Source organism: Accipiter gentilis, chromosome 29 (assembly GCF_929443795.1).
Source record: "Accipiter gentilis chromosome 29, bAccGen1.1, whole genome shotgun sequence".
In the NCBI taxonomy this organism is placed as follows: Eukaryota; Metazoa; Chordata; class Aves; order Accipitriformes; family Accipitridae; genus Astur; species Astur gentilis.
In genome coordinates, this window is record NC_064908.1 from 21,351,021 (window position 1) to 21,375,088 (window position 24,068).

At 42.3% G+C, this 24,068-nt stretch overlaps 1 protein-coding gene across 6 annotated transcripts in view; it reads left to right on the plus strand.

Moving 5' to 3' along the window:
• Positions 1–6,615: 6,615 nt before the first annotated feature.
• RALGPS1 (Ral GEF with PH domain and SH3 binding motif 1) overlaps positions 6,616–24,068 on the plus strand; it is a 154,694-nt gene continuing 137,241 nt past the window's right edge. For 4 of the 6 annotated variants that reach the window (XR_007510064.1, XR_007510065.1, XM_049833315.1 and 1 more), the window contains exons 1-2: positions 6,616–6,778; positions 15,357–15,477. The gene's annotated coding sequence lies outside the window, so the exon portion shown is untranslated. Of the gene's footprint in view, positions 6,779–13,598; positions 13,620–15,356; positions 15,482–24,068 lie in introns of those variants that run through there. The other 2 variants (XM_049833313.1, XM_049833314.1) reach the window with 2 other exon arrangements.

Consider the following 24,068-nt stretch of genomic DNA (forward strand, 5'->3'; position numbering starts at 1 on the left):
TGCACCGCGGTATCAGTCACAGGCCCCGGTATCTCTTAGTTATTTCTGTTTGAAGGCAAATGGAAAGTTTCCTCCTTGATGTGGCTGGCTGCTTTTTACTTGCTTTAGTCAAGCAAAACAAACATTCTGTATTTTGTTTACAATGCTATGTAAATATAGTCTAAGTTCATAGAATCCTAGAATGGTTTGGGTTGGAAGGGACCTAAAGATCATCTCTTCCCAACCCCCCTGCCATGGGCAGGGACACCTTCCACTAGACCAGGTTGCTCAAAGCCCCATCCAACCTGGCCTTGAACGCTGCCAGGGATGGGGCATCCACAACTTCTCCGGGCAACCTGTTCCAGTGCCTCACCACCCTCACCGGGAAGATCTTCTTCCTTCCATCTAATCTACATCTACCCTCTTTCAGTCTAAAGCCCTTACCCCTTGTCCTATCACTACATGCCCCTGTAAAAAGTCCCTCCCCATCTTTCCTGTAGCCCCCCGTTTAGGTACTGGAAGGCCGCTCTAAGGTCTCCCTGGAGCCTTCTCTTCTCCAGGCTGAACAACCCCAACTCTCTCAGCCTGTCCTCAGAGGAGAGGGGCTCCAGCCCCCTGAACATCCTCATGGCCCCACTCTGGACCTGCTCCAACAGGTTCATGTCTTATGTTGTTTCTATTGCTTCTTAAGTTATGGAGTTCCAGATAAATTTGCCCTTTAGAACAGCTACTGTTCCTAAGGGCACCAAACTTTTTGGGAGTGATGGGGGAAGGGAAAGGAATTAGGAACTGCTTTCCCATAGAAGCAGTGCATGTCTGGTGCTTCTGGAAATGTGGTTTTCAGTAAGAATGGGATGTATGTCTTTGCACCATCAGAGCACCATGTGTGCAACAGCATCTGGCTAGTGTGCCCTATAGCATGAGTGGTAGTGTGAATTATAAAAGTAACTTAAATTGTTAATGAAATAAAACATTCTTTCCTTTAAATTGCATTTTTTCAGTACATTTAAAAATTGTATTCTTTTGAAAAGCACAAAATTGTAGCAATAGCAAAATGCAAATATGCCACTATGGGTAGTGGTAGACTACTGGTCCTGGTCACCTATCTCTGAATGTACTGGAGTTTGGTCAAGGGCATTAGAGAAAAGTTGTACTTTTATGAAGGCTCATACTTCTATGTCCACTGTGCAAACTGAGCTTTTTTCCTAGTTACATAAGAACTATGTGTATAGGAGCTAATAATGCTCAGTGGGCACGAGATCTCCCTTTCTGCGAAACATCTTAAGTTCTGGCATCAGAAAATAAGGGTAAAATAGTATCAGGGGAGATCTTCTCCCGTATGATAGAGTGTAGCAGAAGGCTTAGGGAGGCAGTACAGAGCTCTGAAAAAGTGTCTGTCTGTACCGTCGTGGTACTATAAATCAGACACATGTTTAAGAAAGACATGTTCCTGCATGACTTCCCCAGAAGTTTTGTACTGTGTATAAAAAAAGACAACAGATGTAGACAGGAGAAGAAAAGATAGAAGGATTTTGGTCAGATGGGCAACTTGCAGTCACCCACAGTGGACTTTTTCTGACATTGAAACAAAGGAGGGTTTTGAAGGATGATTTTTTGAGGCAATTTTGCAAGGTTGATGGAGAATTCATCAGTATGAGGCAGTATCAGAGAAAGTACAAAGGTGCTTGTTTGAAAACATGGTAAGCAGGCAAAGGACAGTGACCCTGGCTAGATATAAGTGAAATGTGATGATAAGAAAATAGATCTATTGAGGATTAATGGAAGAGCCCTTAAAAGTGAAGATACACAATTGCTTTTGGAAGAGAAAACTTGGGAAAACAATGAAGGGGTATGACCAAAGCAACAAGATTAGAAAACTGTCTTTGTAGGTTTGAGTCAAAACTTGTCAAGCTAGTCAAATAAAGCTGAAATGATGTTACAATCAAATTTTCGCATTGTGTAAAACACGGTGTCTATCACTTCAAGATCCATTCATAATACATCAGAAGACTTCACAGTACCTGAATAGTCTTTCTTAAGATTGGCTTCTCTCCTTTTATAGAGAGAAAAGATACTCTGATACAAAGACAGGGAGTTCCACTATACTCAGGATAGGAGATGACATAGGTCAATTGCCTGTGTAAACTGGCTGGGAGCTTCAAAGGACCCCTTCTTTGTCTGTTTTGTCCACATGAAGATGTGGAAATAAGAGGAATTGTGGTGGCGTGTATCAGATTACTTTAAGATCTACAAAATGTCTCTTCTCTAGACTATTAGAATAATTCTGATATTTTTTGCACTTAACACTCAGAAATTATTCAGGTTTTTCTTTAACTCCCTTTTTTCTCGCTAACCTTAAGCTGCATTTTTGTTGCATTGGATTCTAACTTCATCTAGTTCTATCTAGGGATACACCATTGACCTTGGGTAGTTCATATTTGTTTAAAGTTGCGATCCATGGCAATAATTACAGTGCCATAGTACAGTATGTGTGGTTAAACTTCAACTTATCTGCTTGTTTAGAGTTTGTCCCTAATAACTTGGAAAATACTTCAGGCTATTTCAGCAGAGATATCCAATAAAAGAATTGTATTGCATAAACTGAAGTAACTTATTTCCAAAGCATTAATTTGGTAAAACCTGAAAAAGGTTTTATCTAAATCAGTTTCAAGCAATGCTGACAGACAAATGCACACACCAAAAAGTTTGGTTATTGAAACTACTTAATAGTTCATCCTTTTAAATAACACACAGAACTTCTTGATCCGAGATAACACTAAGCCTGAACTGCTTATCAGAAGTACTTTCATTTGTTTCATTTTTCCTACTTTTTTACATAGTATAACTTGCTTCCCTAAACCATGTCTGTAATTTCAGTAGAATAAATATTATAAGCAGGGACTTGTGTTTTGTTTTATGGGTATCCACCATTCTAAATCTACTAGCTATTACGTATAGATGTTCTTGTAATACAAGGATTTACAGGATGTTGCTCAGCACTGCTATGTATCTCCTTTTCTGGAAATTACCATTTATGTAGCAGAGTCAGGAGAAGGAAAGATGTGGCCATTCCCATAGAGAGCATTACATGGGGATGGGATAAATATCAGAGCATAGTAGAATTAAAAAGCAAGTAGAAATTTTGACAGAGGTTCTCTCAAAACCCTTTAAGATGCAAAGTTCTGTTACTCTGAATGGAATTTTAATTCTGAATTTAATTACTGATAATTTCAGTGTCAATTTGTACTTATTTGCCCAGTGCCCGTGTATCTTTGATGCATTTTGATGGTTTGCTATTTATAATGCTATTATTAATGCTCTTTATAATAATTTATAATCCCCAGTATCAATACAGGCTGGGGGATGAAGGGATTGAGAGCAGCCCTGCAGAGGAGGACTTGGGGGTACTGGGGGATGAAAAGCTGGACATCAGCCAGCAATGTGCACTCACAGCCCAGAAAGCCGACTGCATCCTGGGCTGCAGCAAGACCAGCGTGGCCAGCAGGTCGAGGGAGGGGATTCTGCCCCTCTGCTCCACTCTGGTGAGACCCCACCTGCAGTACTGCATCCAGCTCTGGGGTCCTCAGCACAGGAAAGACATGGACCTGCTGGAGCGGGTCCAGAGGAGGGACACGAAAATGATGAGAGGGCTGGAGCCCCTCTCCTGTGAGGACAGGCTGAGAGAGTTGGGGTTGTTCAGCCTGGAGAAGAGAAGGCTCCAGGGAGACCTTATTGCAGCCTTCCAGTACTTAAAGGGGGCTTATCAGAAAGATGGAGAAAGGCTTTTTTAGCAGGGCCTGTAGTGACAGAACAAGGGACATCGGTTTTAAAATGAAAGAGGGTAGATTAGGATTGGACATAAGGAAGAAGGTTTTTATGATGAGGGTGGCAAAATACTGGAACAGGTTGCCCTGAGAGGTTGTGGATGCCCCATCCTGGAAGTGTTCAACGCCAGGCTGGATGGGGCTTTGAGCAACCTGGTCTAGTGAAAGATGTCCCTGCCCATGGCTGGGGCGGGGGTTGGACTAGAACTTTCAAGGTCTCTTCCAACCCAAACCATTCTGATTCTATGATTCTATGAATGCTCTGAAATACCTCAACTTTTCTCATCTTTGCTGGCACATCTGAATTCATCATCAAGGGAAAAACAGGCTCTGAGATTGTGTACTTGTTAAAAAGGTGTTATTATCACCACTTTTAGCAAAGCAGGAGATAGAAGACAAAGATTTTGTGAAAAAGTTATGTTAAGAAATGGGAAAAAACTGGTTTAGGTTAAAAAGAAACAGTTCTGTTCAACTGATCTTTGTGTACATGCAGCCACACTCCACATTGTTTAGCTTTTCATAATGCAAACTTCTTGAAAACAGCTTGAAGGGAAGCTAGAATGGCCAAAGAACATGACATATCATAGAATTTATTTTATTTCAGCAATAATCATGCAGGAAAAATGGAGCCTGATCTCATGGATGCTTCATTTCATTAACTATATGAAAAAGCATATTACAATTGTATTGTGCATGGATTTAGGAAAAATTTAAATTGAATATTCAATCAAATGTCAGTTGAACTATAGACAGAAACATTTCATTAAAATTTTGGGAAATTATATGGCTAATGGCATTGTCTAAAGTGACATTATTTGGCTATGCATTTGGCCAACCTTTTCAAATAACTCAGTACAGTACAACCCTAAATCTTTTCAATGCGTTTTTTTCCACCAGAGGGTGCTGGCCAATTTTTTTAAATATAAATTATGCAAGGATAATTTAAGGTGCTGTACATACCAGAAACCTGAAACAGGAACTAAAAAAGAAGCTTCCCATCTTTGTTTATTAAGATAGCCTTAACAGGAGCAGCTGCTGAGTAATTCAGGGCAGTGTTTATATCCTGGATTTCAGAGAGTGTCCTGCTGTAATGCACAAGACCTATTTAGGCAGTGGACATTATCACTTTGCAGTACTTGAAGCACCAGTTTGGAAACTCTGACTTAGATTCTCGTAATTATTATGATAAGAAGTAACTAGCTTTCAGATTGTTTCTTCTGAATCCTTGTAGAAATACCAGTAGCTGTATTTTATTTTATTTATTTTTTTATTTTTTTTAGAGAAGACTGTAGCCCATGAACTGGAATGTTTTAATGTCCTGGCACAGTGATAGAGGACAGAGTGGAAAATATTTTGCCAGAGAGTCCTGTACTCTTGCTCTAGTGGGAGCTGATGCTAGAAGTTTTAGAGGAAAGTGCGCATAGCTTAGCAATACCAATAGGATGAACTAGTAAAGAACAGTCTATGCCTATGAAATGGCTGGAGATTCATATGAAATTAATTTTAATTCTTTGGCCATTGGAGGGTGGGGGGGAAACGTAGGGAAAATACCTTTCCATATAGTGCATTTAGCTGTGATGTCGATATTGGGAGTTGTGAGCATCAGTATTCACAAGCAGATCCCAAACCTATGTTTAAAGTTATTTTCATAGTTTGTTCTCAAACTGAACCTTTCTGCTTTGGAAAAAAAGCTCATACATGTTTAATTGGGATGTCTGAAGATGTTCAAACTGCTTTGGACTAGATAGTCATTGAAGACCTTTAGTAACTAGGAGACTGGAAAGATAACTTCTAAATGTATTGTGGACATTGTGCAGTCTCTCAAAACTTCGTCTGAGTAACCTCACTAGGCTTTTGTTCTTCCATGTACAAAACTTCAGTCTGGTGGACTGGAAAGCAGTCCTGCATGTAGCTACCAGTCCAGAGAGCAAATGTTTTCCCTACGGGGATGCTTGCAGACCGCCTACCCACCGAATATTGCTTTTAGAGAAACTGTAATTCGGAGAAAGACGTGCCTTCCTTTTGCCATGTAGCTTCGAGGGCTGAAAGTCACCCTACCATGTCTAAAAGCGTTAAAGCATTTAGCACATGTGGCAAATTGACCCATACACAGTTTGGCGGAAATATTCTCACTGCCAAGTATCTTCAAGAAGCCCGCGAAGCCCTACTTGATTGCCTTGGAAGAACACGTCGCTGTCACCACAGGTGACTCCAGCACCATCGCTTGCACAGCAGCCCGCCCCGGGTTTGGTTTGGGGGTTTTGGGGCGTTCTTCGCCGACTGGGCGGGACGAGCTACAGGCCATGCGGCAGCAGGTGGCAGGCGGGTAAGAGACAGCCGATTTTTCGTCTGCGCGCATAGACTGGGCCGCGTCTCCTCACTGCCCTCTCCACTGGGCAGGCCCGAGGACGGGAGGGAGCACGGACACGCTGCTGCGCGGGGACGGCGCTGGCCTCCCCGGGGGCCCGTCCTGCTGGGGGCCGCGCCGGCGCCCTGACCCCGCGGCCCGGCTGGTCCCAGGGAGCCGCCGGCCAGGCCGGGCCAGGCCGGGCCGAGCCGAGCCGAGCCGCCCCTCCCGGCCCGCGGCCGCCCCAAGGCCAAGGACGGCGCAGCGCACCTGCGGGCGGCGGCTCCTGCGCAGTGCCTGCGCGCTCGCACGCTCCCGCCCCGCCCCGCCCCGCGCCGATTGGCGAGCGCTCCCGTGCGAGGCAGCGGTTGGCCGGCGGGCCCGTCACTCCGGCGCGCCCCGTCCCCTCCCGTCGATTCCCCCCCCCCCCCCCCCCCCGCCCTCGGCCGGCCTGGGCCTGCGTCCTCGGCGGCTGCGGCGGGCGGGGGGCTCGGTCCGGCGGGTGGGCGGCCGGCTCTGCGGCGCTGAAGGCGCCCGCCCCCCCCCCCCCCGGCGCGCCCCGGTGCCGGCGCGGTCCCCGCGCCAAGAGGGCTCGCGGGTGACGCTGGGCGCAGCCGTCCCCGGACAGGTGAGACGTGGACGAGCCCTGCTGTGCCCGGAGGATTGGTGGGACCCGGCCGCTCCCGCCCCGCCCCGCCGGGCTGCGGGCCCCGTCCGCCGCAGCCCCCCTCCCCCCAACGCCGTCTCCGCTTCGGGCGTGTGCCGCGGGCGGAGCTCTGCGGCGACGGGCCCGGCCGGGAGCCCACCCTCCAGGGGCGCGCCGCTTGCGGGAAGCCCGCGGCTCCCGGCCTTGCGGGGGGGGGGGCGAGCGCGGCGCGGGGCACAGCCCGTCTCCGCCGGCGGCGGCGCGCGGGCCCGGCGAGGCCTCTGGCGCGGCGCGCGGGCAGGTGCGCGGGCGGGGGGAGGGGAGGAGGGGAGGGCCGCTCCGCGTCCTGCGGCGGGAGGCCCCGCCCCGTGGGCGCCGTTCCGGGGCTCGGGCCCCACCGGGCTCTGGCCGGGGGCCGGCGGCGGCGGCTGCCCGCGCCGCGCGGCCTTGCCGCGGCGGGGCACGACCGGGACCGGGCCGGGCCGACAGCCCCCCCTCGGTGAACGGCCTCTCGGCCCGTCGCCCTGCCGGCGGGGCGCGGGCAGCCGCGTGACGTTCCCGCTCTGGGCCGTGAGCCCCCGCCGGCGCTCGTGCCACCGCCGGAGCGGGGAGGGGCGGGGCTGGCCCACCGTGAGCGCCGCGCGCGTGGGACACGGGAGCGGCCGCCCCTTCACACAAGGGGCGGGGTCGCGGCGGGCGCGAGGGAGTGGGGTGGCGGCGCGCGCCGGGCAGCGCCAGCGGCCCCTGAGGGGGGGGGGGGGGCGGGCGGGCGGGCGAGGGGGAGCGGGCGAAGCCGACCGGGCTTGGCCGCGTCCTCCGCTGGGGTGAAGGGGGAGAAACCCGTTCGCGTGTCATGCGGGCGGTGGGGGCAGGTGCTGTTGGGGAGCTCCGGTTCATATGATGCGTGGTTGGCGTCGGCACGCCCGAGGTGTTTGGCGCGTGGCGGAGGGGGAACTGTTGCCGAGTTCGCAGGTGTCGATCCGCAGCGTGCCTTGGGTCTGCGGTCTGTCCTTGGGAACCCAGGACGATGGAGCGAGGGTAGTCTCTTGCCGCATTTGTCATTGGAAAAAAAAATAAATCTGGGTTGGTCCCCCTCTTACAATGTGGTGGAAAGACACTCCTTGCCTTAATGACCTTATAGTTGAATGTAGCAATCGGTGCCTTTTATGTCCAACAGATGCTTTTAAAGTCAGGTTTGTTTTTGTGTTGAAAGGTCACACTGTGCTTAGTAGTTATTCCTCATGTGCGAGAAGGACAGGAAGAGTGCGTAACAAGGGCGGAACGGTGTGCCCTTGTTCGTTCGTTTTCCGTATGTTGTCTGCCCTGCGTGGCGTAGCACCAGTTTGAAAAAAAATACTGGAAAACTCTTACTTTAACCAAGTTATTTTATTCATTTTTCTCTTTGTTCACCTTATTTTAGTAAAGGTGTGACAGCTAGAAATCAATATGGGCAGTAGTTATGAGCTTTGCTTTTTGTTCCATGTAAACTTTATTTCCAGGCTCTCGGCACATTTTGTAATCAAACTTTACATGTGGATATGATAGTATATTTAAAAGCATTACTAATGAGCACCCTAGAAAATGAAAGGTATTTTAATTTATTTTGTATACAAATGTAAAATATCTTTAAAGCAAACTTACATAGGAAGCACAGCTTTTGTCAGACTATGAGACTGAGCAACTTACTCTTTAAAAAAAATATAAAATCTTTAAGTGACCATACTTGCTGTATCTTCTATCCCATTCATTGTTTTCTGGACTAACAATGGTGAAATTGAATTCTGCTTGCTTATAGCTTTTCAGTCTCTTTGGTTAAAATAATAAGTTGTATTGACAGCAAAAGCTCATCTTTCCAAGCTGCCAAAAACTTAAGTTTTTTTTTTAAATTAAACTTCAATTTGCAACAACACTTCTCTGTCTAAAACTTCTATTCTGCAAATTTTTTCTCCCATTTTTCATCATACATGGGGTATTAGCCCATGTAGAAAGGGGGCGGGGGCGCAGTGGTCAACACAAAGATCATCCCATTTAAAAATCATGCGTTCCATTCCTATGACACTTGAGAAGAGTAACTCTTTTCATCAGCAGCTCAAACTGACTTAGTTTCAAAATGGAGGTGTTTACAAGCAAAAATGAATAGATAAAAATGGGAGTAGGGGAACTAGATAGCTATTGTATAAATTGGAATTTTTGAAGTACCACAGACAAAAAAGTAACCAAAGATTTTGGAGCCAGTTGCGCTTACTAGAATGCAGGACAGCAAGGAAAAAATTGGTACCTATTCTGGGGGAAGCAGGGAGGAAGCCTAGCGATATGTTTGTGTATTGCTAGGCAAATTTGGGAAAATCATTGATGTCTGTATAATGCAGATTTTCTTTTTTCTTCTGGTAAGAAACAGGATGTCGTATCAGACAAGAACTATGAGATATTTTCCAGTAATAAATGTCAGACAGTATCTCCTGAGGAGAAACAGTTTAAAAGTCTGAGAACCAGTTTTCTTCTTAAATTGCTAGATAGAAGTTGAGATCTCTGGCCTGCCAGTCCTGATTTTGAAGACTGAGAGTTCTCGTGTTGAGCTAACAAAAGGCAAGTGCTCCATTAAGCTTATTCCTTAATGTTACCTTGGTTATCTGTAGCGAACAAAATAATAGGGGAAAATAAGATGGGCTTTATTTAATAGTATGTTGAAGAACAGAAATATTGGGGTAGTTAGGCAACAGAGTTCTGTGAGAAATTTGTCTTGCTAACTAAACCTAACTTTGTTCTTGTGTGCAATTGTAGGTTGAATTGACCAAGGTAACTAGGTAAAAACTATAAATATGTTTACTCAATCAAGCACTCTAATACTGTGTGATACTCAGGTTTAGAAAATAACAATGTATTATCCTTTTGGTAACCAAACGCAATAAGCGGATGGCTTACTGTCTGTCAGCTGTACTGGTACTAGCTGCTTATGAAAGAACCATTTTTTATAAAAATATACAGGGAGTTGCGCTAGGTCTGACAGTGAGTCCACAACTTCATTAGTGATCTGGCAAAAAATTTGTGAATGCCGTGGTTAACATTTGTAAATAACATAGCTTCTTAAAAAAAAACCAAAAAAAACACCAAACAAACAAAAAAAAACCAGTTAAGACAGCCAGTCTGGACAGGGTGAAGTAGACCACTGGGCATGCTATGAATTTGAATAGAGTTTGTGTTAAGGTCAAACAAACTTTTACATTGAAGAAGATGTACTGTAGGCTTCGCTTAAGGTACAAGGGAATGTGTTTTGAGGAGCAGATGTTCCGCAAATGATGCAGGCAGTCAAAATAGGTAAGCAACACAACAGGAACTCTCAGTGCAGTGTTACAGGAAAAAAGGATTAATTCTATAAATAAATGGACAAGGAAGTAGTGAACAGAATTAGGAAGTAGATTTTAAGTTCTGAAGTGTTTTGTGAAAATGATACTGGACCGCAATGCACGATTTTGATATTCTCCTTTTAAAAGGAAGGTAAAAGTTCTGAGTGCCCCAAAATTAGCAGTAAAAATGTTTTAAGAATTTGTGATGAGAGACTTAAAGAGCAAGATCAGCCTAACTGATTAAATGCAGGATCAAGGAGGGTCTTGAATACAAGAGAGATGTTTGCTGCAGTCAGCCTCTTCAAGACAGGCAAGAGAGATATCTACGAGAACATCAAAGTGATCAGAGAAGTATTAGCGGTAGGGATTTATATGAGGAGACCAAAGAACAAGTATACAGTGAGTGTATGTCTTGAATAGTGTGTGGTGTTCTATCCCCATCCTCAGAAGGGTGTGAGGAAAATTAGAGAAGCTACAAAGCGGGGCAAGGGGACCGAAGTGAAGGATGTGCTTGACTTACAAGGAGTAAACTGTAACTTGACTAGGAGGAGCCCTCAGCCTACGAGAGGTGTCTGAGAGAGGGTATGGTATCCTTCTAACATTCCGACTGGAGTGTCGGAATGGAAGGAGACAGGTTCTTGAGGAGGGGCAGGCAGGGGAGACGAGGAGTGGTTGTCATTGTCTATGTCAGTGATCAGCTGGAGTGCATGGAGCTCTGCCTGGGGATGGATGAGGATCTGACCAAGAGCCTGTGGGTCACGATTAAAGGGAGGGCAGGGACAGGTGACTTTATAGTGGGGGCTCCTACAGGCCACCTGACCAGGAAAACCGACTGGATGAGGTCCTCTGTAGAGAGATAGGAGCAGCCTCACGTTCACAAGCCCTGGTCCTTGTGGGGGACTTCAGCTACCCTGATACCTGTTGGAGGGACAACACAGCACAGCATAAGCAATCCAGGAAGTTCCTGGCATGTGTTGATGACCACTTCCTTCTCCAAGTGATAGGGGAGCCAACAAGGAGAGGTGCTGTGCTAGACCTTGTTCTTGCCAACAAAGAGGGGCTGGTGGGGAGTGTGAAGCTCAAGGGCAGCCGTGGCTGCAGTGACCATGAAGTGATGGAGCTCAAGATCCTTAGGGCAGCGAGGCGGTTACACAGCAAGCTTGCTGGCCTGGAGTTAAGGAGAGCAGACTTTGGCCTCTTCAGGGATCTGCTTGGTAGAATACCATGGGGTAAAGCCCTGGAGGGAAGAGGAGCCCAAGAAAGCTGGTTAATATTCAAGGGTCACCTCTTCCATGCATCCCAACAAAGAGGAAGTCAGGCAAAAACGCCAGGAGGCCTGCATGGATGAACAAGGAGCTACTGGACAAACTCAAATGCAAAAGGGAAGCCTACAGAGGGTGGAAGCGAGGGCAGGTAGCCTGGGTGCAAGACAAGTTGTCTGAGCAGCCAGGGATCAGGTTAGGAAAGCCCAAGCCCTGATAGAATTGAATCTGGCCAGGGACATCAAGGGCAACAAGAACAGCTCCTATATATGTGTCAGTGATAAAAGGAAGACTAGGGAAAATGTGGGCCCTCTCCAGAAGGAAATGGGAGACCTGGTTACCTGGGACATGGAGAAGGCTGAGGTACTCAATGACTTTTTTGCTTCAGTCTTCACTGGCCAGTGCTCCAGCCACACCGCCCAAGATGCAGAAGGCAAAGGCAGGGACTGGGAGAATGAAGAATCACCCGCTGTGGGAGGAGATCAGGTTCGAGACCATCTAAGGAACCTGAAGGTGCACAAGCCCATGGGACCTGATGAGATGCATCTGTGGGTCCTGAGGGAACCGGCGGGTGAAGTGGCTAAGCCACTATCCGTCATATTTGAGAAGTCGTGGCAGTCCAGGGAAGTTCCCACTGACTCGGAAAGGGGAAATGTAACGCCAATTTTTAAAAAGGGAGAAAAGGAAGACATGGGGAACTACAGGCCAGTCAGTCTGAGCAACCTGGTCTAGTGGAAGGTCTCCCTGCCTGTGGCAGGGGGGGTTGGGACTAGGTGATCTTTAAGGTCCGCTCCAACCCAAACCATTCGATGATTCCATGAATTGTGAAGGTGAATGGGAAAGATTGAGTTTTTTTCTTATCATCTTTAATGTGAGAACCAGAGGGCATAAAATAAGACTAACAATAAAGCTAGCTTTGGGAGCAGGTATTTTTCACAAAAACATTCATTTTCTCACAGGCTGCAGAACTTTAATGTTGTAGATGCTCCAAGATTTGCAAAAAACTTTGTATATTTGCAAAGCAACTGGATAAATTCGTAAGAGGGAAGTCTAGAGGGACTATTAGGTGTGAAGATTTTTATCTGTGACTTAGAAAGTCCTTGAACTGCAAATCATGATTGCAAATCATGAGGGCCAGTTTAAAGCAGGTTGCTCAGCATCATCCCGAGTTTTGCATTTTGAGATTCCATAACCTCTCTGGGCAACTTGTTCCAATGCCTAGGCATTTTCTTTGTGAATGTTTTTTTTCCTGATGTATGATTGGGGTTTACCTTCCTGTGACTTGCCTCTGTTGCCTGTTGTCTTTTCATGGCTTGCCTTGGGAGAAAAATCTGGTTCCATCTTTGTAAGTTTACATTAGGCCATTAAAGCCAGCAACAAGATCAGTCCTTAGCATAGTCATTTTGAGATTAACAAACCCAGTTCTCTCGGCCTCTCCTCTTGCATCTGAGCTGTCTTTCTTATTTTTTGTCAATGACAGACTAATTTTCAGCTGGCCTTTATGTCATATATATTCTGTTTCCTGAGTAATATGCTAGATACAGTCTTCAATCCAGATTTGTTTTCTGAAACTACATTAGGATGGCTTTCCAGATAATTCTCTTATTTCAACAGACTAATGCTTTGTTTAATATTAGTTTAATATCTTCAGGTTTATCTTATAAAATGCTATTTTCAAGTGATAGTATATGAATAGTGGAAAGGTTTAGTGTTTTTTTTAATACCAATTAGTGTTTTCAGGTTTCAAATATTGAATGAAAATATCTGCAACTGGTATGCGAATGTAGACTCCACTTTTGTGTTCTAGCAAAGCATAGCTGATCCTTTACCAAAGGAAAAAAGACTGCTTAAATAACACAGTTAAATTATGCTGCTTTCAGTGGTTTTCTTTTATGACTACATCTGTTGATTTCATAAGCAATCAGAAATAGATATTCAGAAGTATCACACCTCTTAAGTACAAGAATTTTTAACTAAAGAAGGAAACTAGTTTAAGTATGTAAAAAAAAAAACAACAAAAAAACCCGTGTATTTTCTCATGTTTGGATCTGAAAGCAATTTCCTGTTTTGCAGAAATTTCTCCAAAATAAACATTTAGGTACGCTGTTATGGAACACGTTGCACCAAAGAAGTTGAGGAAGATAGAAGGTTCATGGAAGCTTTAATACTTCCTTTAGCAAGTAATACGAAACATAAGGCTTTTGCACTATCTTACAGGTACCTAAGACGTGGTTTGGGATTATCTAATTTTTATAGGTTTTTTTCTGATTCATGTAATTCCTTCGTATATGTAGTCCTAAATACCTTGGCTCAAAGCTTTTCAGCAACTATCATGGGTAACCAGATTATTGTAAAAAAATAAATAAATAAAAAATTATTTTTTACAGAGTTTGTTGTGTGAAGCACATGCTTCCACTTGAATGAATGATAGTCTCTTTTAAAGTGTTTCAGTTAATTCCTGGTGAGGTGCAGAGGTCTTCTTTAATGCAGGATTCCAAATATTGATGAATTTTTCCCAACAAGAGGCTGTTTTCTTCCCTGTTAATGTTTTCATGGACTTCTGTTTGCTAACATCAGGTGGCATGTGTATCTGTTCCTGATAAGTTCTTTCTGTCTGCCTAATTGATGTCTGCAATATCAAATGACCTTTGACTATTAACGGCATAGGGGAGGTGGAGAAACAGGAAGAATTAATGCTGCCTAATTGAAAAGTTCAGATACACTGGAGACTGCCAGTGCAGAGTTTAGAAAGGCAATTTTTTCAGATGTATCATATTTTTACTTGGAAAGTCAGTTTTCAAAGCCATTAAAGAGTGAAAGAAGTAGATGGAACAGAGCACATGCACACACACACACAAAACAAAAACTTAATTGCCAGAGAACAAATCTGACTAACAAAGCTGACATGGGATGTGAACATACATTATGTCTGTAATTTTCGTTGAAATATGTAAGTAGATGCTAACTAATTCATAACTTGTCACATTGATTCTTTTATGAATGAGGTTCTTTTGCTCATGCAGGGAGTGCCTGCTGTATGTGTACTCAGAGTTCGGATGAGTTTTGCATGTAGGAAGAGAATACTACTTTTCCACCAAAAAATGTCTGTCTTTGATGCCTGTAGGAATTACATGTATTTAAAGACTAGAAGATACACATTTTTCTAAGTTCCTTAACAATAGAAGGAGAATAGAGACTGCAGTACAGGCACAGTAGTAACACCATATGATCTGCAGTGATTTTTAACTTTAGCAAAGCAACATGGGCTTTAATGGGATTGTCATGTCAGTTTCCACATGAAAGCATCCATCTTTGAGATGATTTTCTTCTCATTTGGTGTATAATTTTCTTAAACATTAGCTATTACAAAAGTTGGTATAAGGCAAAAGAGGAGAAAAGGGAAGGGCAATGTCTAAATATCACCAAGCAAGTTCCCTACGCAGTGTTTTCTCAGGTTTGTTGCTGATCAAGTTTGGTGGAAGAGCTGTGGCTTAATTTGCTGATACAGAGAAAGAAGAATGGTTGTATTTGGTTTTGTGTCCATTCTGCTTAGTTAAGTCTTGAGGAAGACAAAGTGAGAATGAGTAGCATTTACCATTCATAAAGCACCTTGGAAGAAGTGATTAAAACCAGTAAGCAAACTCGTATCAGCTTGGGCCCTGTGTTGACTGACAGAGTGAGGAAGAGTTACAGGTACATATTTGGAGAATATTTATTTATGAAATTCCTAATATGTTGCTCTTCCCTCTGTGATGTATGCTTTTTAGTTCTTTTGAGTTTGGGAACTTGTCACATACCAATGAAACTAGAATGGGGAACTAGCCATCAAAGCTGGGAGGGAGAGCTAAGAACAAAAATACCAGAGTGCATGTTTCAGGTGAGGAATGCACAGATTGAGAAGAACTGAGTTATATAATAAATGTCACCATAACCCTGTTTCCTGTTAATTTACAGGAATGTCATGCTTTTAAACAAGAGAGAAACCTGCTGAATAGCGAGAGCTAGACCCAACAATGGACTGATGGAAGTGTGCAGCAAAATGGGTTGAGTGAGTGCAGAACTACCTTATTCCACTGTAAGTACGCAACTGTAATTAAAGTAGTATTTTCCTGTGTCCACTTATGTTTGATACCAGAGATTACAGAAGAGTCTGTCAAACTGTAATTAAAGTAGTATTTTCCTGGTTTCACTTATGTTTGATACCAGAGATTAAAGAAGAGTCTGTCGGTTCTCCTCTGTTTAGAGAACCTAGAGTTGTGTTAGTATCGTACTGTAAGACAGCAGATAGTATATTCCTTTTTCTGTGACTGTTTTATTGAGATTCCCCTAAAGTTTAACTCTCCTGAACATGTATCTTGTCCTTCTATCCTATGCAAGTCAGCAGACTTGTTTGAAGGGTAATGGCCTTTGAGGGAGGACTGCTGGAGAGAGAGCTGCAGCTCCGTCTTGATACGGATCAAGATGGTATTGGGTTTTTAACTTGTGGGTTTTTTATTATTTTTTATTTGTTCTTTGTTTAAGGACAAGTATTGCTTCTGTAGTTACTGTTGTTAACCTAGATATATTTTTCACTTTGTTCCCTTCGACATTATGCAAAAGTGCTTTCTCCCTTTTTTCCTCATTTTATGTAGTAATCTTTCAGTTTCTTAGAATTTGCTAGGATGGAGTTTGTGTTCACGTTGCATTTACATGAAGTCATTGCCAGTTAACATAGGGTAACTATGTTTACATGGTTACAAAAGTTGATTTATTTTTTTTCCCAGGTGCCAACAGGCAGCCTCCACAAACTGCTTTTGTAAGGGCAACTCCTGCAGAATATCAACTGCATGTAGTCTAAATTAAGATAAAGTAATGTAATGCATCACAGCAAAACTCCCCAACTGCATTATGGGAAAGAAGTGGCCACTGAAATAGCAATATAGTGTTCTTTCACTGTTCCGGAAAAGTAAGGCCAGCAGTTCAAGGACATTACTTCTAAAAAGTGTCAGTGGGAGGCTAGATTGGAAAGTCTGGTCTGATAGCCTTCTTGAATTGATGTGTGTATTTACAGTCAAGATGTCTTCACACAATCATCTGTTGGAATGAGGACTGCTTCCAGGCCAATTCATTTTAAACCAGTCTTCTGAGATGCATGGGGTAGTTCTCTGTGCTAGATTTACTGTCAAAGTTTAGAGGAAGCCTGAGACGATTGAAACTGGTAGTCTGATTTCTTGAGAAGTGTCTTAGCTAACTGAATAATCAGCTCTGAGACCTGTACGCATAAAGCATTCAGATTCTTGCACTGAGTACTTTAAAATTTTGGAACGTGCATTTCTATATTATATCTACATTGGATTAGCTTTCAGTTTAGCACATCGATAGCTGATGCCTTAATCTTGCTTTCAAACTTGACAATATGACCATAAAGGTGTTAAAGGATTTCTTTATCTCAAAGCTTAAGATATGATACTTTCTTTTAACCTCAGCAGGGTCCAAGACATGGCTCTGTTGTGCCAATATATGTGCCCTCCTATAAACACACATCTTCATAACTCTGGGGAGATAGCTCCCCCCCCTCCCCCCCCCCCCCATAGCTGCTACTGCCCTGAAAAGCTGCTAGTACTGCATACCTGCTTGTGTACCTGAAAGCCAATTTGGAGAGGCTGGAGCTTTTCTTAACTTGATACATATTCTCTGGACAGTGTATGTCTATGTGGCTTGTAAATGGCCAGCCATATTGCATTCTGCGAACTAAAGGGATTCCAACATATGGAATCTAAATGTTCTGCTAAAATAGTTTCTCTGTCATCTAGGAATATTTGGAAATCAATTAGCAAAATGAAGCAGACCGAATTACTGGTCTAGGGTGTTGGGAAATTACTTAGCTACTAGATTACCAGCTCTAGTATATATACTGTTTAAAGCATTCACTGCTGAGTTTACTATATTGGATGTGGTGACTTCTACTTTTTTTTTTTTTTTAAAAGGACAGACTTTCAGAATTCTGGGCTGTGTATTGCTCATCCTTCATCTCTGAAACATTCCCACAGCATGCAGTTATTTACACAACAAAATAATTATTTAATCTTTGTATTTAATATCTATTGCAGACGTCAGGTTGGCTTTGGACTATTCTTACTTTCTTTTTATTTTCTAGCTTCCACTATGTAAGTTTGTAGGGTTTTTTCACTAGTCAGGGCTTCCCCCCAACCATTTCCACGTCAACTTTTTACTCCTAGTACCATTTTTGAGATGGGTCTTGAGCAGCATCACTGGCTTGTTTCTTTTTGTTTGGACTGAAAATTCCAGATAGGTTTTGTAAAAATTCTAAACTTCTAGTGCACTTGAACCTTGGCGTTCAGTCCATGCAACCTCCCTGACTCTTTTCTGCTGAGGCTAATATCCTTTTCTTAGTTTCTGGCCATCCTGTCATTAGACAACTCCTTGTTCTGTAGCAGAGGGAAACCGATTCATCTTTTTTTCTTCATTGGTATGCTGTCACTTTCTCTGCTCTTTCTACATGGTCATATTCTCACATAAGTAATTTTCTTGCTGATTTTTCTGACCTTCACCATCTGTTTTTGGCAGATTTCTACAAACCTTGAGTTTTCTATATAAATTCTTTCCCTTCTCATGTGTGTTTCTTAATCCCCATCTGTACGTATCCCTGCCTTATTTTCCTGACTTTGGATCCTCTTCTACATAAGTATATATACAAATAACTCTTGTCACATTCCTACTTAGGTAAGTGTTTTGCAGTTTCTGTTGTGTAGTTTGGGTTTTCCTTCCTCGTTCTGTCATCTCTGTCTCTTCAGTAGGTGGGTCCTTCCAAGGTCCTTGTATTTAAAGACAAATACAGGAATGTTTGACTCATTCCTGTCAACTTGCAGCCAAGAAACACCATCATTGATCCTTTGTTTTACTAGACATTAGTGTCTCTGTCAGCTTTTTTTGGGTACAGACTGTCTATTACACCTTCTTGGAAGCAGAACCCACTCTTGCAATGACTGTAAGCCCTGCAACGAGTAATGATGGCTGAGCTGCTCCTGTATGCCTATCTTTTTTCCTAAGTTCTCTGTTGCAGGAGCCTCAGATTTACAGTTGGCTTCTCGAATATGTTAACTGAAATAAGTAGACATTTACACTGTGTAAAGTCTTTATTGTACTTAAATACTCAAAATAATAAACATCTCTGTGCTTCAGTTTGTACATCATTTGTGATCTTTGTTTAGATTTACACTGGGACTTGTAACAGTTAAATTCTCTGAGTCATCTAATCTTCCCTGTGCAGCTCACTCCTTCTGCTCACTCCTCCTTGCCTTTCCTCCATCTGAAGAGAGCAAGTGTTCCTGTAACTGAACTGTCCCCTTTGTCAAGGATGTTCAGGATAGGCCTCATCAAGTGCTCAGAAGTCCATCACTCAGCAGTTTTCTCGTTACCTACCTAAAGGATTCAGACCTGAAGAACTGGTTCGTTCTGGATAGCAACCATTATTTTGTTTGCTTAAATGAATAGTCATCAAAGCTTTTGCTTCACTTTCCCAATTTATTGCTCCCTGTTATTCCTAAGAAATAAAGCTGCAGTATTTTCTCAGAACTCAGAAGTGCTCGTGTCGCACTGTAATCCTCTTCTGTTCTCTTATTTTCTTGTAGTCTGTAAGTCTGTCTGTTTCTTGTTTTATGCTATTGGCCCATTTCCAGATAGCACTGTATTACTTCTTGTTTTGTTTGTTGTTCTACTGTGCCTCATGGAAAGACCCTTGGTCAGTGATGAAAGCTCCTAGGAGTATTGTAAATTGACCTCCACCACCACAGTGCTCAGCATTAGTTCAATGAAAAACTGGGAAGGAGAGGAAAAGGGAATTTGTTTCATCCATTTGTCTTCCATTAAGGCACTCTTCACTTTTGTCTTGCTTTTTTTTCTTTTTTTTCCCTCCTGTCCTTCAGCAGAAGTTTTTGGGAAAGGGAAGAAAATAATCCAAATTCTTCTTAAACATGGTTTTGCCATAAAATAAAGGGACCTGCATCTGGTTATTGGTCAGCTGCTGTGATACTGTGGGAAAGCATGCTGGACTGCACTAGGAAGAGCATGGCTAGCACGTTGTAGGATGTGATCCACCCTCTTTACTCAGTACTGGTGAGACCGTATCTGGAGTGCTGTGTCCAGTTCTGGGCTCCCTAGTTCAAGAAAGTTATGGACATACTGAATTGAGTCCAAGAAAAAGCCACAAAGATGATTAAGGAACTGCAGCATCTGTCATAGGAGGAGAGGCTGAGAGAGCTGAGGATGTATAGCCTGGAAAAGAGAAGGCTCAGGGGAGATGTCACCAATACAATATATATAGAAATACCCAATGAGAGGATGTAAAGGGGATGGAGCCAGAATCTTCAGTGGTGCCCAGTGAATGGAAGAGGCAATGGGCATGTATTAAAATAGAACAGAGTACTGGAAAACACATGGCATTCCACCTAAACACAAGAAAACACTTATTTACTGTGAGAATGATCACGTACTGAAATGGGTTGAGCGGAGAAGTTGCGTCATCCATGGAGATAATCAAAACCTGACTGGACGTGGCCCTGGGCAACCTGCCCTGTTTGAGCAGAGACATTGGACTATATAATCTCAAGAGGACCCTTCCAGCGTCAGTGGTTCTCTGAAAAGGTAGTTTATTAAGATTGTGTGTATTGTAGAGTCTGAGAGAGATTGCAGGTTTTCTAAACTAACTTTCTGCAGGTGAGGCAATAGTTGTGGTGCATAACTCTTCATGCTAAAGAGGGAATATTTATCACAGTCCTACATGAGCATCTTGATCATTGGAGTACAGGTTAAATCACAGGCAAGGTAGTAATGGAAATCGCTGCTTCCTACACTTGTCAAATCTCTCTGCCAAAATACTTGCTTTTTCAGCCAAAATGATTTGGCAAAATTAATACAAGTTTGAAAGTAATTTGGAATGATGGAAACTGTGAGGGATAATTTATTGTCTAGCCCTGAGTAAATTCTGTTCTTCAGGACTTAGGGCAGTACAGTGCAATCTAGCATCGTCTTCTGAATGAATGACTTCACATTAGCCAAGTTGTGACACTTTTCTCTGTATTTATTTCCATTATTTTTCTAAGGGATGCTGTTCAGTAGGTTCTTAGAGTAAAAAACGTGAAACCTAGAAAGCACTTTTTTCCATCTTCATTTGTTAATCTATCAAAGATGAGTACCTATTCTTTTCTGAGTTATGATTACATGTTAAAACAGAAGATTGGAGGCGTTTTGAAAGCAGGCCTGTAATAACTTAAGAATCGCTGCCACCTACTGGTACACTGAAAACTTTGATGTGTTCTAAAACTCAAATAAGATTTGGAGAGGAGTCTACAGGTTTTTACTGTTGACACAGAATGAGAGATTCCAATTGCAAAGTAGCAAAGGCTACTAGTTTTCTTTTTTTTGGAGTAGCTTATAGTCATTATTCTTCATTTAAGAAATGCAACTTTTTTTTTTCTTCCCCATTTATGGTAGAATGTGACATTCCTGCTGACTTCCAACATTTGAATACAAAACCAGCTTTTTGTTAATGGAACACTCAGAAGCCACAAAGGCTGTCATGCTTTTGTGGCAAATATTGCAAATACTAGTCCTTGCTAGTTCCTCTCTATAATATATTGTTTATATACTATTTCAAAATATGTTAATGATGTTTCGTGTGACAGGCAGGTTGTCTTCTAATCTTGAGACTGGTACTAAATACGAAACTTCAACTAGTTTTGCTGAGAAATTTAAATCAGAATGCAATGTTTGACTAGAAATTTTTAAATAAATAAATAAATAATTTCAAACTTGATGTAAAGATTTCCAGACATGAGTAAAGTTCTACAGTCTATGAAGCAGAGTTCTTCAAATTGGTTTTTAATTATTAGAAACCTGCACTCTATTTCTTGTCTTAATTTGTTTAGGTATCTAGACTGAGATCTTTCTATTATGTGTACTTAGTAGGATGTCACTTTATTATGTTTCTTCTGCTTATACAAGTAGTGTTGATCACTTCATTACTACTTGATGCTGTAAATGATGGTAGCGATAGCAGAATGGAGGGAGAAGAAGAGAACACTTAATAGTTAACTTACAAGTATAATAAATGTCATAGAGTGAACTCAGTTATCGGTGGATATAGTAAAGATAAGGGGCATAATCAAGATGAAAATAGCATTGCACATTCAAACCTGCATTGTCAGCCTCCTGCTCTTCCATTGTTTTAGCAGCTGAGGATCCTGTGAAATATTTAATAATTTTGAAATAAATTTTGACAGTTTAGGAGCATTATGAAGAGCCTTTTCGTTATGAGATCGTGCATACAGCTCTTAAACTATAAGACTGAGACTTTGCATTCATTATAATTTTGAAAAATAGTAAGACCTTATTTTATTCAACTTGTAGAATGTCAGCTTACCTTTTTAGTGCAGTGATTGCCACAGATTTTTTTGTATCCAGGTTGCCCTATGACAGTAAGTTATTTTGAACATCCAGGTTTAGTACTGTTGTAGGGAAACCTGGCTATGACAAAGGAATCTGTGGCAGTCTAGTGTAACATGTGACTAGTCAAGTGGAGTGTATCATAAAAGCGTGAACTGAGCTTCAGATCTCGTTTTTAACCTACTGTTCGGTATAAATCAAATCAGTTGTGTATTCATAAAACCCAAAGAATTTGGGTCCTGGATTCTGAAGTTGTTTCTTAAACTCATCATAGCAGCTGCTTCTGCCCTTGTGATAGAACTCATTTGAGTTTACATGCACTAGAGGGGTGGAAGTAGGAGAGCTGAGACAATTTCAGTAGGAGAAATCAACTTGAATCTGATTTTCTGTGAGTTAGACTTGATTCATGGGCAGCTATTGGGAGGTGCTAAAAGAATCAGGTTTTTCAGCCTGTTTGCTCAGGAATGATGCATGTTATTGAAGAACACTTGCTTCAATGATTTCAGTTTGTGGTCAGCTAAATCAGTGGGGTTAACACATAGTTTAATCCACAGCCCCTTAGTAATGTTTATAGTGGTTTTGGTTAAAATCCTATTTCAATCTATTGAAGATTGACAGGTCTAGTGATCCTAAACCTGGGACACACTTACTTTGCTAGTTCTGCTCAACTTCTGTATTTGTGCTGGTAGTATAACAGTGATTGGTAAAAACTGCTGCACTGAACTCTGGAGTGCCGTTACCCTTCAAAAGGTATATCGTTGTTGGATCTTGTCACAGCCCAATATAGGGATTTATATACTAAATTATAAATATTATTTCCATTATGTTTTCATTATTATTCATTAACTATAGTAAGAAGTTTCTCAGAAAAGAAGTGCATCAAACTACTAAATTGTTCATGGCATATTTTATCTATAGGTGGTACTGTTGCCTAAAGCATAATGAAATATATTAGGGACTTATCTGGTGAAATGGATACTGAGAATACACAAGACAGTTTTCACTTAGGAGGATGGTTAATGATATAAATGTAATGGCTTTTTAATCTTATATAGTGTAATTGCTTTTTTTTTTCTTACTAAACTGTTAGTAGCAATTATTATTTAAATCTGGGCTTTTGAATACTTTCAGATTTTTCATGTTGTACTAAATAGCCACCAAGATGTAATGTTGAATTATTTCAAAAGGACTTTGGAAATGAAAAGAGCTTTTTCATATAAAGCATTGTGACTATTTAGACAACTGTCCAGTCTCATACATGCGTTTGTGCATGGATTGTGTATATCGTGAAAGGGCTCGGATTGGCATACAAAAGATTGCTGTTTTCTGAAGGAAGTGGGGTTCACATGGATCATTTCTGCCTTTACTGTAGGAGACGTGCAGAAATCATAAGTGAGGGGATGAGAAATGGGGTTTGAGAGATGATAGGTGACTGGACAGGGGCACTCGGGAAAGTGAAGATACGATGTAGCGTTGGAATGTAACTAAACTTTTGGGATGGGATGCTGTCAGGAATAAAATGGTTTTACACCAGTGTTGCTCAGTGCTTCTGAGGTTTGCATTAACTTTTCTCTAGGTTAGCAAGTATCCACGTGGCACTCAGTAGTTGCTTCTTTGAAGGATTTAAAGAACTTCTCTAGAAATCCTTCCAGACTGGCTTACTCTGTCACTGCAATGACAAAACAGCTGTAAATTGCTCAGACTCAGAAGGATTTTGAAAATTTACTTCTTTTTTTTCTGTTTTTAATATTAAAATGATGATACTAAACAACAGATACTTAGTGAGGGGAAAAAGGGTATGTAAATATCTAGATATGGAGAACAAGCAATGCATGGGTTTCGTTACCTTGATGCTAATTGCCTTTTTCTCTTTATTTGCATTACCACAAAAAGATGGGACTTTTTTCCACCCCTGGGCTGAAGCTGGATGTGATGTAGATGGTGATAAAAGTTTCACATCAGTGGCTGAATGCAAACACAGGGACACAAGTATAACCACGTTATTGTTTCATCCTGTTTTCATAATACAGTCCCATTTTCCTCTTCTAGTACGTTAACTCTGCTGTGCTAACATTTTATCATTTGTACTCTACGCCCACAGCATCTGAATATGACTTTGTTTGTGGCTCATCAAGGAAAGAAATATTCTAATGGTGAACATCTGGAGGAATAGTTTTGGAATGAAGAAAGAGGAAAAAGAGTGCAATGATGAAAATTCAGAAT